The sequence below is a fragment of the Podarcis melisellensis genome (assembly GCF_964234715.1).
Source record: "Podarcis melisellensis genome assembly, chromosome: W".
In the NCBI taxonomy this organism is placed as follows: domain Eukaryota; kingdom Metazoa; phylum Chordata; class Lepidosauria; order Squamata; family Lacertidae; genus Podarcis; species Podarcis melisellensis.
This window is the reverse complement of record NC_138535.1, coordinates 16638915-16656677: the sequence shown is the minus strand read 5'-3', so window position 1 is coordinate 16656677 and position 17763 is coordinate 16638915.

Below are 17763 nucleotides of genomic sequence, written 5' to 3'. Positions count from 1 at the left end.
TCTTGCGGCGGCATCGTTTCCATTGTTAGAACCAAGTTCTCATAACTCCTGTCCAAAGAGCTTAAAAGCGTATAAGCCTTAAGTTCGTCTGGGAAGGGCACATTGAGCTGACGCAGCTTACTGAAGATAGTCAGCATCTGAGCAATGTGGTCCCTTATCGGTTCCCCTGGGGACAGCCTCTTCTCAAACAGAGAACATATCACATGGATCTTTGCCCCAGCTGTGGTCCTCTGATGTATCCTAGTCAGAGCGGACCAAATCTGACGACAGGTACGTAAGCCATCAATATGAGGGAGCTGCGACGCTTCGATCGCCATCACTACATGGGACATGGCCTTCTTGTCTTTCTTTGCCGCTGCTGTGGCCCTCTCCACATCTGCGGCTGCTGCATTGGGCCCGGCCACGACTGGATCGGCCTGCGTGCATTCCCACAGCTGCTTTCCTTCCAGCCAATAATACATGCGCTTATTCCAATCTTCCCAATTGGCCCCATTCAGTCTTTCGAAGGGGATATTGAAACTCTCATGGCCCTGCTGTGCCTGAGCAGCCATCTTCCACCCACCGGGGCTTAAAGCGTACTCACTCTGCCAGCAAACTGGTCCTCCGAAGCAGCCCTCTCTCTTGGCTCATGGCTCCGATCACCAGCATTCCTCGCTGCCCTTCCTGGCAGGAGATCACAGCAACTCAAAGCTGGCAGCCTTCCTCCCTTCTCACACTTGTCAGGAGACGCGGAACCCCCATAACCTCTTCCAGTGAAAATTAATTTACCTTCGGGTAAATTTAAATTGCCGTCCAGTCACTCTTCCCTGCGCAAACTTTGCTGGGAATGCTGACCTGGCAGGATAGCAGAGTAGCAGCAACGGTCCTACGTCGGTGTGAGAATAGGGATAAATCACGTCCAGAGACAGTTCGTTCTTATTTCTAGTAGCTTTATTTACAGAGCAGTAAAACCATCAGAAACCTCCGCCATTCTCTGTGCTTTCCAAAAGCACTCTCTCTCTCGCAGCTTCTGCTGCTGGTGCTGTGTATCAGCCAGAAGCGAAACCAGATCTGAATTCAGACACACACTGTGACGCATTTTCCTGCGTCAAGCTCCTCCCAGATACAGGACACCACGGAGTTTTAACCCTGTTAGTTCCAAACTCCACAGAAGCTACCCCGCACTTTGAATTCAAGCCAAGAGGCACTTTAAATTCCGGCCACTCAGCACTTTAATTCCAGCTGCCAAACACTTTTTAATTCGCCAGAAACAATTTAAATTCCAACCAAGCCCTTTAAATTTTAGCCACAGTGGCCTTCAAACTCCAGCCCTTAAGCACTATGAATTCCAGCCCCTGAGCTCGTTATGATCCTGCTTTAATTTAAATTTAATGTATTGACTTGCTGTGAATAATATTGACTCAACCAAAGTTGTCAGTTCAATCGAATGATCGCGCTTTGATTAACTGTCAAATAATTTGCACTGTTAATCATCCACTGCTTAAGCTTGAAAAGAACCCTATCAGCATGCCTCACTTAAAATGGCTGCAGGAGCTTTGCCACGTGGTGCACCCCCAAGATGGCGACAGCTGCCGTAACCACGGCAAGTTGTTTACAACTACAGGAGCTTGGGGGGGGGGGTGTACACACTATCTGACTAATAAACATAGCCTGGTTTGCCTGATGCCAGAAAGGAGCACACGAGCGACAAGCCGCGGTAACCGGCTTTGTCGACCGCCCTGCCTAAGATACCGATTACAGGCACATAAAAGAAGGGGGGAGGGAAGGCGTGTGTGCAGTGGGTTTAAGGAAAGGGAAGGCAAAACTCCCCTACCCACTGAATAGCGAACTTTATAAGGTGCTCTCCGAAACTTGTTGCGGCCCCTGAGTACCCAACACCCACGAACCTGGTTACATTACCAGCCACCTAGGGGGATCCACGAAGGTGAGGACTCATTGGCTCTCCGCCCCTCATTGCGATCTGCTTCCTTCTGCACCCGACGGTTTTCGCCCACCACGGCCAAGATTTCCAAGCTGAGGCTGGAAAGAGTGATTTCTCCCCACAAACGTGCCCGCTGTTCTTCTTCACGCTCCAAGATCCAGCTAAACTCCTCCAAATGCCACAACAAAGGCTACAGACGTGCGCTCCCCAGCCCCTTGCCGCTGAAAGACCCAGCGTCTCCGCAGGCAAAAAGCAACCTAGTGATTTCAGATCTAACCCAAGACCGAGGTCCCACAAGTGATTCCAGCTCAGGGTAGCAGCACGGCATAGCGAGAGAGGAAGGAACAAACAGAAGGGGTTGACGATGATCCTAAACCAGCGAAGCTGAAGCAGCCAAAGAGGGAGATCCCCGGCCATGCTGGGGCTAAATAGCCCCAGGCCACTCCCCCTAGGCCAGCCGATTGGCTGGCCAGGGGATGACGCGGCCGGGGAATTCCCTCAATCACATGGAGGCTGAGGTCCAGCCCCCATGCACGTGGAGAGGGCGTGAAGCCCGCAACCCCACCTCCTCTCTAGTTCGGAAGTGGCTCTATGGGGGTAAAGTGGGACTTATCTGCAGAAAGGATTGAGCATATCACCTGTATGGGAGATGCTTTTCCTCACTGCAGGGGTAGAGGAAAAGGGTGTTTGTGCAATATAATTCTGACAAGATACATCTTGGCTGGCAAAACAGCTGAACTGGCAGAGTATTCTGCTAGCATATCTGGGCAGTTCTGCTGGTATATTTTTTCATGCCAGCTGTTTATCTCAACTTCCACTAGCATAGTGGAGTTCGTGCACACATTTTTTAACATGTAGATATTTTGCTTGGGGCTCATCAGCTTTACCATGGTAGACAGGTGCTCTCAATATTCAAATAGACTCAGCAAAGATTTTTCAAAGATTAAGTATTTGGCAAAAGATTAAACAAACCTTATTTTCCATATGCAAATACAGTTGAAATATGAATAGCAGACAGGGATTTATACATATAGATAGATAGACAAATTTTGGGCATAGAAATGTAATAAGATTGTCCTTGCAGTTGATATTTAAAAGTATTTGGATGAAATTCTTGGGAAACTATTCGTGTCTCTTTGATCTAATGATTTAACCCTAGTGAGCTATTATTCTGTTTTAGTTCGTAAACATCTTTGTTCATAGATGGCTATAGACAAAGTACAGAAGAGTTATGTTGAATAAATTGCTTTCGTATCACCTTTACCAAAGAAGATATATGGGGAGGAAATAGTAATCAGAAGGTGAGTGTTGCTGAATATTTAGATATTTAAAGTATTTTCCCCTGGATAATAAGGTTCCCAAAACAGGTTATAATTCATAATATTCAAACAATCGTTTGATAAAGTGTCACAAAATTTAAGAATCAACATACCAATAAGAACAGGTACTGCAGAATTAACCATATGCCCCAGCACACCTGGAAAAAAGGAACAGTGTTTTAACCTGTTAGCTAACATACCTTAACCACTGCTAGTTAGTAGAACGGAAACAAAAATGGAGCATCAGCCATACCTTCCATGCCCTCCAAAGTGCCAACCCTAAAGGACAAACTCCTTTGGTGCCACCCTTTGGATGGTGATACTTTGATGGTGACCCACTCACAGCAAGGCAATTGAACCATAGTTAAGACCATTAGAAATGCTTAATAACAGAGCATTAATATTCTCTCTGTGTGTGTTGTTGTTTTAGGCCAATCTACAGCTTTGAACAGGAGTTGGTAAAAATGTGATGATGTGTTTTGCTAAAGGCATTTCTAGTACACAATGCCAACTTTACTGTGCACCTTGCGATAAAATGCCTTTTACTCCACAGTTTTATCTTGGGAGGTTGTTCTTGCCTTCCTTATTGTGTTGGCATGTTTTTGCTTTGCACTTTGTCTGTACTTGGAAGCTTGCCTAAGAGTTGGGTCAATTTGGAACAGAGGCAGAACTCTGTAGATGTGAAGTTCATTGTGATATTTCAGTGGCTGGCTGGGAGGGTCACAAGGATCCATGCAGGCAGTCGTCGTTGGCATCTCTCAAGAGACAAGGGAGTGCATCTCCAAAGGTGAAGTCAAACCGCTGGAGAATCACAGCACCGGCTGTGGCTGCAGAAACCAGTAACTCATAACTGCTGCCACCCACACTGTCCTTGCTACACTAGCAGCACCAAAGTGACCTTTCTGGGGCGCAGGTCTGAGAAGTGTGTATGGAGGTCCTGGGCTACCCAGATGATAATACTTTCAGACTCACTGATGTGGCTCAAAGGAAAGCAGAGCACTCCCTTCTAAATGTGGATTACAAAATATTTGCTGATGTTTTAGCAGGCAGACTTAAAAGAGTTTTAAATGAAGTAATCCATAAAGACCAGGCCGGCTTTCTCCCAGGTAGACACATGTTTGCAAACACAAGGAACATTATTGATATTTTGGAACTTTTGCAAACAGATATAAACACTAAAGCAGTACTGATATTTATAGACGCGGAGAAGGCCTTTGACAACATCTCTTGGAAATTTATGAAGGGAAATCTAAAAGAAATGGGAGTGGGGCGGGGTTTTGAAAATGGGATTGATGCAATATATTCAGAACAAAAAGCTAAATTGATAGTTAACAATGTGGTAACAGAAGAATTTAAAATTGAAAAAGGAACACGACAAGGCTGCCCGATTTCCCCTCTGTTATTCATCTCAGTTCTGGAGGTGCTCCTGAATTTGATTAGAGGGGATCGGCTGGTGCAGGGGATCCAGGTCGGAGCGAAACAATATAAACTAAAAGCTTTTGCAGATGACCTAGTATTGACATTGCAGGAGCCAGAATCTAGTACGAAAAGAGTATTACAACTGATACATGATTTTGGTCAGGTGGCAGGATTTAAGTTAAATAAACAAAAAACGAAGGTGCTAGGGAAGAACATGACAGATACAGAGTCAGAACGGTTTCAGAGAGAAACAGAATTATCGCTAGTGAAAAGGGTAAAATACCTAGGGGTTAATATAACAGCCAAAAATCTGAGTCTATTTAAAGACAATTATGAAAAATGTTGGTCGGAAATTAAGAGAGACTTGGAAAGTTGGGCAAAGCTGAAGCTTTCTTTGTTAGGCCGAATTGCTGCAATTAAGATGAATGTGCTGCCAAAGATGTTGTTTTTGTTTCAAACATTGCAAATTGTGGACAAAACAGAGTGTTTCCGGAGGTGGCAGAGAGATATTTCCAAATTTGTCTGGCAGGGCAAAAAGCCCAGAATCAAGTTTAAGATATTAACAGATGCAAAGGAAAGAGGGGGCTTTGCCCTGCCAGACTTAAGGTTGTATTATGAAGCCGCAGCTTTCTGCTGGCTAAAGGATTGGCTACTTCTTGAGGACACTGATGTGCTAGATCTCGAAGGTTACAACAATGCCTTTGGTTGGCATGCATATTTGTGGTATGATAAAGTTAAGATTAATAAGGCCTTTAAGAACCATATTGTCAGAAAAGCAGTGTTTAATGTCTGGACTAAATATAAAGACTTACTGGAAAATAAAACACCAAGGTGGCTTTCACCTTTGGAAGCTAAGGCCCGAAAAGGAACCAATATGGAAGCCTACTGGCCAAAATATTGGGAACTGTTAGAAAAAGACGGAGATAATTGGAAATTGCAGAGTATGGAGAAAATGAAGGACAAAGTGCGAGACTGGTTACATTACGCTCAGATTAAGGAAACTTTTAAAAGTGACAAAAAGTTAGGATTCCAGGTGGAGAAATCGAAGTTGGAAACAGAACTGTTAGAACCTAAGACCAAGGTACTTTCAAGAATGTATAACTTGCTGTTGAAATGGAATACACAAGACGAAATGGTTAAGTCGGCTATGATAAAATGGGCACAGGATATTGGGCATAATATTATGTTTGAGGATTGGGAAAGGTTGTGGACCACTGGGCTGAACTTTACTGCATGTAATGCTTTGAAAGAAAATGTAATGAAAATGATATACAGATGGTACATGACCCCAGTTAAACTTGCTAAAATATACCATTCGTCAGATAACAAATGCTGGAAATGTAAGGAAAATGAAGGAACATTCTATCACCTCTGGTGGACTTGCCCTAAGGTGAAGGCATTCTGGGAAATGATATATAATGAGTTGAAAAAGGTATTTAAGTATACCTTCACCAAGAAACCAGAGGCCTTTCTTCTGGGCATCGTCGACCAGAAGGTGTTAAAGAAAGACAGAACATTTTTCATGTATGCAACAACAGCAGCAAGGATACTACTCGCTAAGAACTGGAAAACTCAAGATCTACCCACACTGGAAGAATGGCAGATGCAACTGATGGACTATATGCAACTGGCGGAGATGACTGGCAGAATCCGAGACCTGGGAGAAGAAAGGATGGAAGAAGATTGGAAGAAATTTAAGATTTATTTACAAAAATATTATGAATTATTGGAATGTTAAAAAAGATGCTTAGTTATAAATAATTGGCCATCACTAAAATAGATTAGGAACCAATGACAAGAGAGATTAAGAAAAACAAATTTGCAGGAGAACAATTTTATTGTAATTAAATAAGCGGTTTTAAAATTTGGAAATAAGATGATAATTTGCTGGACAAAATTTATGAATGATGCAAATGGGAGTGGGAGGCGTGAGGAAGCTCAAAGAGGATATGAAATTTTGTTAAACAAAGTAATACTGTTTATTGTTATTGGATGTTTTTTTCTTTTCTGTAAAAACTTTAATAAATATTTATTAAAAAAAAAAAAAGGAAAGCAGAGCAATACATCTGGGACCAGCTTGGTTGCAGCAGTTGCTGGAAGGAGGCGAATAGGATGCCACCGAACCGTCTTAAGGACTCCACTCTGGATTTGTGTAGGGTTTACTCCTTAGCCTTTTCTTCTCCCAAAGATGCCCCTCAAGGCACTGGGTACAGACTTTTCCTTGGGGTTTACTCTTGAAGCCCTTTCTCACAAATAAGTATAGCTGTAAGGCAGCAGAGGTAATCTCAGAGGTATGCAGACTGCTGGATAACAATTTCCCAGAAGATCCCTTCCAATAGATGTTCCTGGATGCTCATGTTCCTGGGCTTTACTGTGTTGGGTCAGCTAAGAGAGACAAGGGGAAGCAATCCTTTTTGTTAGAGAGAGGCACAGTCATATACATGGACAAAGGCATCAAAAAGCGGCTGAATGCTGTGAACATGACTCCAGCATTAAAAGGTCTTCGTTGGCTCCTGGTTTGTTTCTGAGCTCTGTTCATAGTGCTGACTTGACCTTTTTAAAGCCCTACATGGCCTCAGGCTGAGATATCTATACAACTGCCTGTCAACTCAGATGTTTATCAGAGGGCCTTTTCTGTTCATCTTTGTCTTCTGAAGACAAGCAGGTGATTATCAGAGAGAGGTTTTTTTCCAGTTGGATGTCAAAACATGGACTGTTCATCAGGTCCTTTCATTACTATACATTATGCACCTTGCAAAATCCATCCTGCTTTGGTGAGCCTTTAGTTGCTCTTCTGGATAGCTTTGCTTGAAATATATTCAGGAAATGCCACAGCTCCATGGCAGACAACATGGTTTTCATTCCAGGCAGGGCTGGAAAAGATCTCTGTCTGAAACCCTGGAGAGCTTCTGCCAGGCAGAAGTGGAGACAACCTTGTACAGTGGGTTGCATTTCAGCCATCCAGAAGTCAGAAGTCTCTACACACACATCTCCCCATCTCTTTTAGCATCTTCATCTACAGTCATAACCCCACCTACTAAGAGCTAGCCTCATCAAATTCATTAGGACTTCGGAATAGTCATGGGATTGGTTAGGATTGAATTGTTAGCACATGCTAGCACCATCCTATGCATGTTTAACTGACGGAAAGTCCCATTGTCTTCTGTGACCATGAAAGATCATCTGGACCAGAAAGAACCATGGGAAATGGCTGGAGCTCAGTGGCAGAGCACCAGCTTTTTATCCAGAAGATCCCAGGTTAAATCCTTGGCACCTCTAGGTAGGACTGGGGATGTCACCTGTCTGAAATTCTGGAAATTCATAACCATTAAGTGACTACAAAATTGTCAATGGTTTGACTCAGTATAGGGCAGCTTCCTGTGTTCTTAATTTTGTTTAGGATTACAGCCTGTGTTACATCAGTTTGCTTTCAGAGTGTCAGGCTTGTTTGCTTTGTTTTTACCCTGCTCTCAGTTGGTAAAAGAGAGAGTGAAAGAGGCACACTCAGAACCAACTAAAGAAAGGAACTTATTGAGGACTGTAAATCACATCTGCATGAGTCAATGGAAGGCTAAGGAAATAAATCTAAAGGAGTCCAACTTGGTATGGCATCCATATTGATTGTGTTGGAAATAAATGCACATTAAACTGTGACTTAGAAATTTAACAACAACAACAAAAATTACCAAGCAACTCAGGTTTTGGCCCACATTCAACAATGACCTGAAAATTGCTAGTAAGATAAAGAACAGCTGTGCCTTCATAAAATAAATTCCAAACAAGGGGAAACAGCCTGTCAATCAGGTTAGTGCGAAAATTAGCATCTTTTCTTTTCTTTTCTTTCTTTCTTTCTTTCTTTCTTTCTTTCTTTCTTTCTTTCTTTCTTTCTTTCTTTCTTTCTTTCTTTCTTTGCTGTTCTCCCTGTTATCTCTTCTAATGCATGTTCAGTACTTGTAGTGCATGTTTCGTACCAAAGGCAGCACTGATGAGATTCCGTTCATAATACAGGATGCAGTTAGGAACAGGTTACTGTTGTTCCATCCTGAGATCCCAGTGTATAAAGAAAATTTGCTTGCAGTGCAAATTGCTGTATTATCCTTCTTTCATTTATTGCCTCAGAACTGTTAATAGAGCCACAGATCTTTCTTACTTTATTTCAGCAATGTATAGACCACTTCGTGCAGTAGTCTCAAAGGAGTACGGCTAGAAAGTTAGAATAAACTGAAACTAAAACTGTGAAATCAGAAAACTTACTCAAAATGCCTGCTGAAATAAAGGAATAATCGTTTTTTTAAAAAATCTTTAGCAGTGCTAGAAGTTCAACAGGGAGAGTACATTTCAGAACTCAGCTGGGATGGATTTCCAGAGAATTGGGCCCACAATCCCACCGTCTGGGCCATGGGGGAACTTCCAATGCAGGCCAACTTAACATCTTTCTGCAGAGATGGGACTGAGTTGTCTATATTGACCATTTCTGCTTGTCTTTGACCTGAGACAAATGTTGCACTCATTGATCTGAAACAATTAACGAGCAGGTGCTAAAATTGGCTCGGTTCCTGAACGTGAAGACTGAGGGTGGGATTCAGCTAATGTGCCCTGTCAGCGGAAGCCCTGAGCAATGCTTGTGCAATGGTGCTTTTCTCTTTCTCCTCCCCCAGCACACCCCCAAAATTGGCTTGTGAGGTAAGTGGGAGAACCCCTGGAACAGGATGTGGGGTAGTAACGGGTGTGTCATTCCCCCTGGCAAGCCAAAATGCCTTGACATTTTGTCTTAGCATGATGTTGAATTGCCCCGTCAGGAACCAAGTTCCTGTTTTCTCCCCTCTCTGCACCCATACACACCCTAAAGAAGACAGGTCCTGAATTCCTAGTGAAAAGAGTACTGCTCATATAAAAATACAGTTCATTTTAATCAGGGCATCAGATGCATTTCTTTTTCAAAGACCTTTAGTTGCTTCTCCCATGCAGAAACCTTTTAATGGTGAGTTTTACATATTGTTAAGGCTGAGTTAAGGCTGCATCTTCTAGTCTGAAAAACATACTATACTATAATGATTTTACTTTAGAAAGTGTTAAACTACTATTGTCTCATTTCTTTCCAAGTGTGAAATAAAATAGGTCTAACACACATGATCTTGCTCAGCTTGGTTGAAAAGGGTCTTTTCTCTTAATACACACTGCTCCTAAAATTCATTTCCCCACCCACTAAATCATTCATTTCATGAAAAATGATTGCAATCACACCCATAAGCCTGCTCCGTATATGTAAATCATTTGTGGGGAAACTCTGTCCCCTACAGATGTTGCTGATCTACCTCTCCCATCATCCCTGGCCATTGGCCATCTTTGTAGCTCCTCAACATCTGGAGGGCCAACAATTCCCCATGTCTGATGTAAATGCTGACAGGTTTCTAGTGGCCAAAGCTGAGCAGTCCTTTCAATTAAAATGTTTTGGGAAAGCCATCTCAAGCAATATCGACTGTCTGGCTGTCATTTTATCCCATTGTTCTTCTAAGATGCTCTCCTGCTTTTTATCCTCACACAAGAACCTTATATGTAAGTCTGGGAGCAGAGGCAGATTCAGTGGATTGCAACTGAGTCACCCACACTGGGCGCTGCAGGGGGTGCAGCGACAATGACTTAGAATGGAAGACGAGAGCCAGAGTGGGGGAGTATGCTGAATTTTGGCGTCACAGAAAGTGCTGTTGAAATTTGAAACCACTGAGGAGAGATAGTGTTTGGTTGAGGGTCACCCAGCAAGCTTTATGACTAAGTGAGAATTTGAACCAAAGACTCCCCAATTCTAGTGTGACACATTAACTACTTCTACCATACAGGCTCTCTCTTAATGTTCAAGTTTCTGGATAAAATCAGTTGTGAACCAATGTGGTGGAAAGAGTTGTTGTGTAACTTCAATTGCCCTAGGTGTCATTTTAACTGTATTTTTGGGTCTCTGCTGTCTCTGCTCCTCTATATCCCTTTATTTGCACCTGCTAAACTGTTTTTCAGCTCATGGCTTGCCCTTCTCTCTTCCTGCAACAACCTTGTGTCAGACTTCTGCACTCCTTATTTTCCTTAAAATCCTGCTATCTTTTCCTGCTAAGCATTTTGTATTTAGCCCACACAAACCCTTCTGGCTGTGAGATAGATAGATGATAGATAGATAGATAGATAGATAGATAGATAGATAGATAGATATAGATAGATGATAGAATCTTTATTTGCATCACCCACTAGCCATAGCAATAAAATAAAATAGAATGTACTGAAGAGAGAGGTAAAAAACTAACTATAGAAAATACATTTTGGGGGTTTACATCAATAATCAAATAACAGATCTTATTCTAATTGCCCCCACTAAAAACTTTGCAGTTTTTGCTGTCACCTGATCATCTTGTTCTACTAAAAGAAAGGACACAGTATCAATGGTTGAGTGACCCAGCATGGACAGTGATAGAGGGGTAATGACCTCACTCCTCAAATCTTTATAAAGAGCGCAAGCCAGAAGCACATGAGCCACTGACTCAATACTGCCATCTCCACAGGGACATAACTGTTTTTCCAGTGGAATTTTTTGAAACCGACCCTCATGTACAACTGAAGGCAGTATATCTGTATATTGGAATTGTTATTTTTTGCAAATAGGTTGCCAAAGTGTGAAAATGACTAGGTGGAAAATAATCATACCTTGGATCTGGCTGTGGGACTGGGTGAGGGCCCCCTCTCCTCCACCAAATTGCTGATTCACTTCCCTCCCTGAAGCTGAAAACTTTGGAAACCTATTGTTGAGAGCTTCAACTGAAACATATATGAACACTCTATAGTATCACAGCAGTTCACCAATCACTGTCAGAGGGCTCACCACTATCATAAAACTATTTAGCAATATTCATGAGATGTTGTATTCAAATTGGCAAAGATACCCTGATATAGTGGGAGGGGGGGAATATGCAATAGTTTGCAGAACTGACAGAGAAGTACATTATTTGGTTCTCTGTGAATTCTGCAAACTATTGCATTTTTTATTTTATTTTTTGCATATTTCATATGTCTACAGTCTCTCATGCAGCCCACTGCAAGTAAAATTTTCTCTTATATTGCTTAATGTAAACATTGTAAAGCCACAGTAAGGAGCTAGACTTTTAGACTCAAAAAGGAAGACTTCCTCTGTCTGAAAGAATGGAGGAATGATCTTAGGCCTCCACAAGCATGGAGGATAAATATTAGTGCTTGGTGGACAGTGCACTCTTGTTCTTAATGGAAAGCTACAGTGAAAAGGTACATTTTTTTGTCTGTCCTGAATCTTCCAACATTCAGCTTCATTGAATGTCCCTGAGTTCTAGTGTTATGACCATAGCTGTCAACTTTCAGATTTGAAAATAAGGGATCAGCAGCATAGCTGTTAACTTTCAGATTTGAAAATAAGGGATCAGCAGCATAGCTGTTAACTTTCGGATTTGAAAATAAGGGATCAGCAGCCTCACCTGTTCCAGGGACAGTCTACGGGATATCTAACAATCCGGGATAGCAGCTGGAAATGGCACTGAAATAGGGGAATTTCCCACAAAAAAGGGAAGGTTGACAGCTATGGTTATGACTGAGAAGACCGCAAATACATAATCTCTGCCTAAGAGTGCCTGTTGTTGCTCTCAGGGCTTTGCAAAGCAGAAAAGGCTTTCTGATTTGCATCAACAGTACTCTAACACTGTGTGTGTATGCTTGTGTGTGCAACACCACTGCACAACACATGGAGAACACAGTAAATTGCTCACAAAACCTTAGGACAGGCATAGGCAAACTCTGGCCCTCCAGATGTTTGGTACTACAATTCCCATCATCCCTGACCACTGGTCCTGTTAGCTAGGCATGATGGGAATTGTAGTCCCAAACATCTGGAGGGCTGGTGTTTGCCTATACCTGCCTTAGGAGGAAAGGACAATCACTGGTGGGTGGGTGCTCATAGCTGAGTAGCGATATGAACCCTAGTCTCTCAGGTCCTAGGTGGAATCTACACACATATAAGAAATGCTGTGAAAATGCTTTTTTTTTTGTTTTAAAAAAGACATTTTGAAAAATATATTGAATTTGCCATAGCTCATCATCGTCATCTAGTGTCACATTTGTATATTGCACTCTACAACACATTTAAAATGTTTTATTTGCAGCTGTATAGCTGAGCCCCTAGTCTAACACCCTAACCACTACACCACACTGTCTCACAAGTGTCAAACTCTGGGTGTAAAGACTGGGAGCCATTTATGTTGCATCTACAGAAACAATGTAAAGAAATGAACTCACTAGCAGGATTTGAGTAAACACTTAAAATTAACAACACGAATACAGAATTTACAAAGATGATGTTAAAATGATAAGAACATAACAATACTGAATTCAAGCTTGTGTCTATGTTCTTTGGGGATGTGGTAGTAACACAGACTTCCATACACACTATGTGTGACAGGTTGGGAACTCTCCCATGCCAAAGTTCAAAAGGTGTGCGTTTAGCTCCCTTGGTTGGCAGTCTATTCTGGAGATACGCTGCTGTGTTTGCTGCATCTCCCCACAGCTTCTGTGGCAGGGATGCATCCTTTAACATGCATCTTGTTATCTCCAAGGGGAGTTTGTCAAATAAACCCCTGCAAATTTTCTTATATGCAGACGATGTAGTACTTTTGTCTTTGACAAGCGTGGGCTTGAGGCATTTGTTGAGAGCTTTGGAGAGTTATTGCAAAAAGGAAACATTACAAATTAATTATGATAAAACGAAGATTATGGTGTTCTCTAGGAAAAGGACGGAATTCAAATGGCAAAAAAGACCTTAAAATACCTATAGGTATTAAGGAATGATATTCCATTCATTAGGCACATGAAATCTACAATTTAAAAATGCTCTCAATGAGGTGGGGGGGGGGGGAGAGAGAGAGGCTCCTCCGATCATGGAGCCACAGCAGAACTTCTCCCATTATATTTGTTATGTCTTCACTCTGATATAATTTAGTTCACCCTTTGCTTTCAGTCTTTGTTATTCATTTTTTTGTCTCCTGCCACCCCCGGTTCCTCTTCTTGCTTCTCGTCTCTTTGTGGTTCCAGCTTCATTTCCTGCAGTAGGTCCATCTCCTGCTACAAAGATGTTATTTTGTACCATTTTCTTGCCCACTGAAAATTCAGAGTTACTGGGTAGCCCCAGCTATAAGTAATTCCAGCATTTTTCAATATTGCAGTGCAGGACTTCACGCTCCTTCTCCACCTTATAATTTCCAGGCATAAGTCATTGAATACTTGAATTGGTACTGATTTTTACATCAGCTGGTCAGAGATCTGTCTTGTTGCTTTCATAAAAATGACTTTCTTATAATAACTTGCAAATCTCATGACTATATCTCAAGGTACTTTTATAAGTGACTGTGAATCCGCTCTATGTCCACTTCTTCCCATTGAGCTTCAGGAACTATCTCTTTCAGCAACCTCATAATATTCTCACGAAGAGTTTTGGGGTTCTCATCTGATGCTTCCACAAAGCCATGCAAGCGGATGGTAACCCTGCACTCCCGGTCTTGGATAGCAATCATTCTCAGCTCCCATTGCTCAATTTTCAGATTATGTTGCTTTATCTTTTCATCATTACTTTGCACTTTCTCTAGAATTTGATTCATCTTAGCTTGCACTTTATTTTTATTTGTAAAATAAAAATTTAAATTTTTTATTTGTACCCTGCCCTCCCCGGCTGGAGCCGGGCTCAGGGTGGCTAACATCATGAAACTAAGACAGTATACAAAGAACATAAGAACAAAAAACAGGCAATCAATTAGTTAAAATACATCTTAGAATTAGTTCAGATCAAATTAAAATATGGACAGATGGCAGTCCACGGGTAAAATTGAGAGTGGTTAATATTCTCCAGAGCCAAATGTTACCACTGGTCTTATAAAGGACCTGTGAGCGGGCTAGAAGGCCTCTTTAATGCTTGTTCTTATACAGAAAGAAAAGAATCGGACTGAACCCCGACCAAAGGCCTGGAGGAACAGCTCTGTCTTGCAGGCCCTGCAGAAAGATGTCAAATCCTGGAGGGGACTGTCACATGGATCACAGTGGCTAGGTCAGGGCAAGAGAGGTAAGGAGCCAACTGCTTAGCTTGGCAGAGATGAAAAAATGCCGCCTTTGTTATAGCTGCAATCTGCGCCTCCATGGAAAGGGAGGTGTTGAAGATTACACCCAAACTCTTAACGGATGGTGCTGGCACTAATTGCACCCCCACAAGAGATGGGAGTTGCCCCCTCAATCCCATATCGTCCCAATCCAGCCAAAGGACCTCTGTCTTTGAAGGATTTAACTACAACCGGCTCCCACGTAACCATCCAGCCACAGCTTCCAAACATCTGATCAGTGTGTCTGGGGCCGAGTCAGGATGGCCATCCATCAACAGATAGAGTTGGGTGTCATCAGCATACTGATGGCAACCCAGCCCAAAACTCCGGACAAGCTGGGCGAAGGGGCGCATAAAGATGTTGAAAAGCATCAGGGAGAGTATTGCACCCTGAGGCACTCCACACACCAAGGAGTGACGTGATGACAATTCCCCGCCCCAAGCGTTTTCTGTCCCCGGCCAGAGAGAAACGAGCGCAGCCATTGAAGGACTGTGCCCTGGATCCCCACGTCGGCAAGGCGGTGGTCCAGGAGTTCGTGATCGACCATGTCGAAGGCCGCTGATAGGTCTAGAAGAATCAGCAGCCCCGACCCGCCTCGATCCAGCTGCCTGCGGAGATAATCTGTTAGGGCGACCAGAGCCGTCTCGGTCCCATGACCAGCGCGGAAGCCGGACTGGAATGGATCCAGAGCCGATGTTTCATCCAGAAACCCACCAAGCTGTTCAGCAACCGCTTTCTCAATCACCTTACCCAGGAACGGAAGATTCGAAACCGGGCGGTAATTGGATAGATCTAAAGGATCTAATGATGTTTTCTTTAAGAGCGGGCGCACCACTGCCTCCTTCAGTTCCCCTGGGAATGTCCCGGTGCCAAGGGACAAAGTGATGATATCCCCTAGGGGGGCCCGCACCTCGTCTGGACACGCTCTAATCAGCCAAGACAGGCACGGGTAAAGAGGACAGGTGGTGGGCTTTCCAGCTCGGAGGAGTCTGTCCACATCGGCTGGGGATACCCGGTCAAAGTGGTCCAATACTGGACCTGAGGACAGTCGAGGGGCCTCCAGTTCCGTTATTGTATCCAAATTGGCAGGGAGGTCATGGCGGAGCAACAGGACCTTCTCCGCAAAAAAGCTCGCAAATGCCTCACAGCTGTGTGTCAAATTGTTATTTAAATTTGGCTGTCCCTCAGGGGACATTAAAGACCTAAGTATACTAAATAATTGCGCCAGGCAAGAGCTAGCGGATGCAATGGAGGCCGAGAAGTGAGGCTTCTTAGAGGCCTTCACTGCCATCTCGTAGGTTTTTATAAAAACCCTATAAGATGTTCTTGAGGCTCCGTCACAGGCACTCCGCCATACTCGCTCTAGCCGTCTGAGGTCCCGCTTCATTTTCCGGAGCTCCTCGGTAAACCAGGGAGCCCGGTTTCTGCGGGGTCGCAGAGAGCGCTTAGGTGTGGTCTCATCGATGGCTGCCAGGAGCTGGATATTCCAGCCCTCAACAAGCTCAGTCAATGAGTCGCCAGGGGGAGCAAGGTCCTGCAAGGCTTGACGGAATCTATCAGGGTCCATCAGCCTCTGCGGGCGAGCCCAAATTGGCTCGCCACCTAAGTGGGGGGGGGGGGGAGTCAATCCTGGCTTTCAGAGCGTAGTGATCAGATCATGGCACCTTCATCGAAGGAGACATGACCACATCTATACCTACGCCAAGGATCAAATCCATCGTGTGGCCTGCTTGATGTGTGGGGCCCAAAACAAACTGGGAGAGCCCTAGTGTTGCCATGGAAGACACCAGGTCCAGAGCCTGTGAGGAGGGAGTGGCATCAGCATGGATGTTGAAGTCCCCCAATACCAATAGATTAGGGAACTCCAAGGTCCACACCGCCTCCAGTAGGCCTGACAGGGTGGCTGCTGGTGCGCTAGGTGGCTGGTACACCAGCCAGACAGCCAAGCTCTCCTCGGAGCCCCACACTAGGCCAACATATTCAATGCTGGGGATCGATGGCAATGGTAGAGCCCTGAAAGAACAATCTTCCCGGATTAATAATGCCACCCCTCCCCCCGGCCCACAGTCCGTGACTGGTGGAGGATGGAGAAACCCAGAGACGCCATCTCTCGTAAGGTAACCGTTTCCCCTTCGCGCACCCAGGTCTCCGTCACACAAGCCAGGTCGACCCCCTGCGAGGTAAAGAAATCTTGCAGGGTGGTGGTTTTGTTGCCTACAGACCTGGCATTGTACAGCACCAGTGACAGAGGTGAGTAATCCTTGCTCACCCTACCCTCGTCCCTCGGGATGGGGCGCAGATTGGAAGGGGTACAAGCATATCCGTATCTCGATCCCCTTCGCCAATGACATCTGCCCCCACCGCCATACCTCCCTCGCCCCTCCACGGTAGCAATCCCAAGCCTCATACTAGCCTCTATTGATGGCAATTGATGTTATTCTTTCCCAGCCTATTGTTCTGCTTATAGTATCAGCAACTCGATAACTCTAATTAGTCGAGTAGAACAGACCAACTAAACATCAGCTACAGAACATCAGATGACAGAAATGATAAAGATCAGGTGAGGGTGGGCGCATGTCTGCATACAAAGTCAGCCAAGACACCACCATGAGGCATGCTGGGGCCTTACTGTGCAAACTCAGCCCCACCTCTGCTCCAGTAGAGCAACTGATTGCCAAGTGCCCAGCTTTTGGAGAAATGCAGTGCGGTACACCTGGCTCAGCCTGCTGGGTTGAAGAGTGGCTTGGATGGTTTCCCTGCCTAGGTTGTCTTTAGAATCACAGAATTGTAGGGTTGGAAGGGACCTCAAGGGTCATTCACTATTGTGTCCCAACCCACCAGTTGAAGATCAGCCTTATAGGAAATTGGAAATTAATTGCCTTTGTCCTCTGATGGATCTATGGTAGCGGAAATGGAATCTGTGAAGCTGAAATATTGCACTGGAAGGAAAAGTTATAAT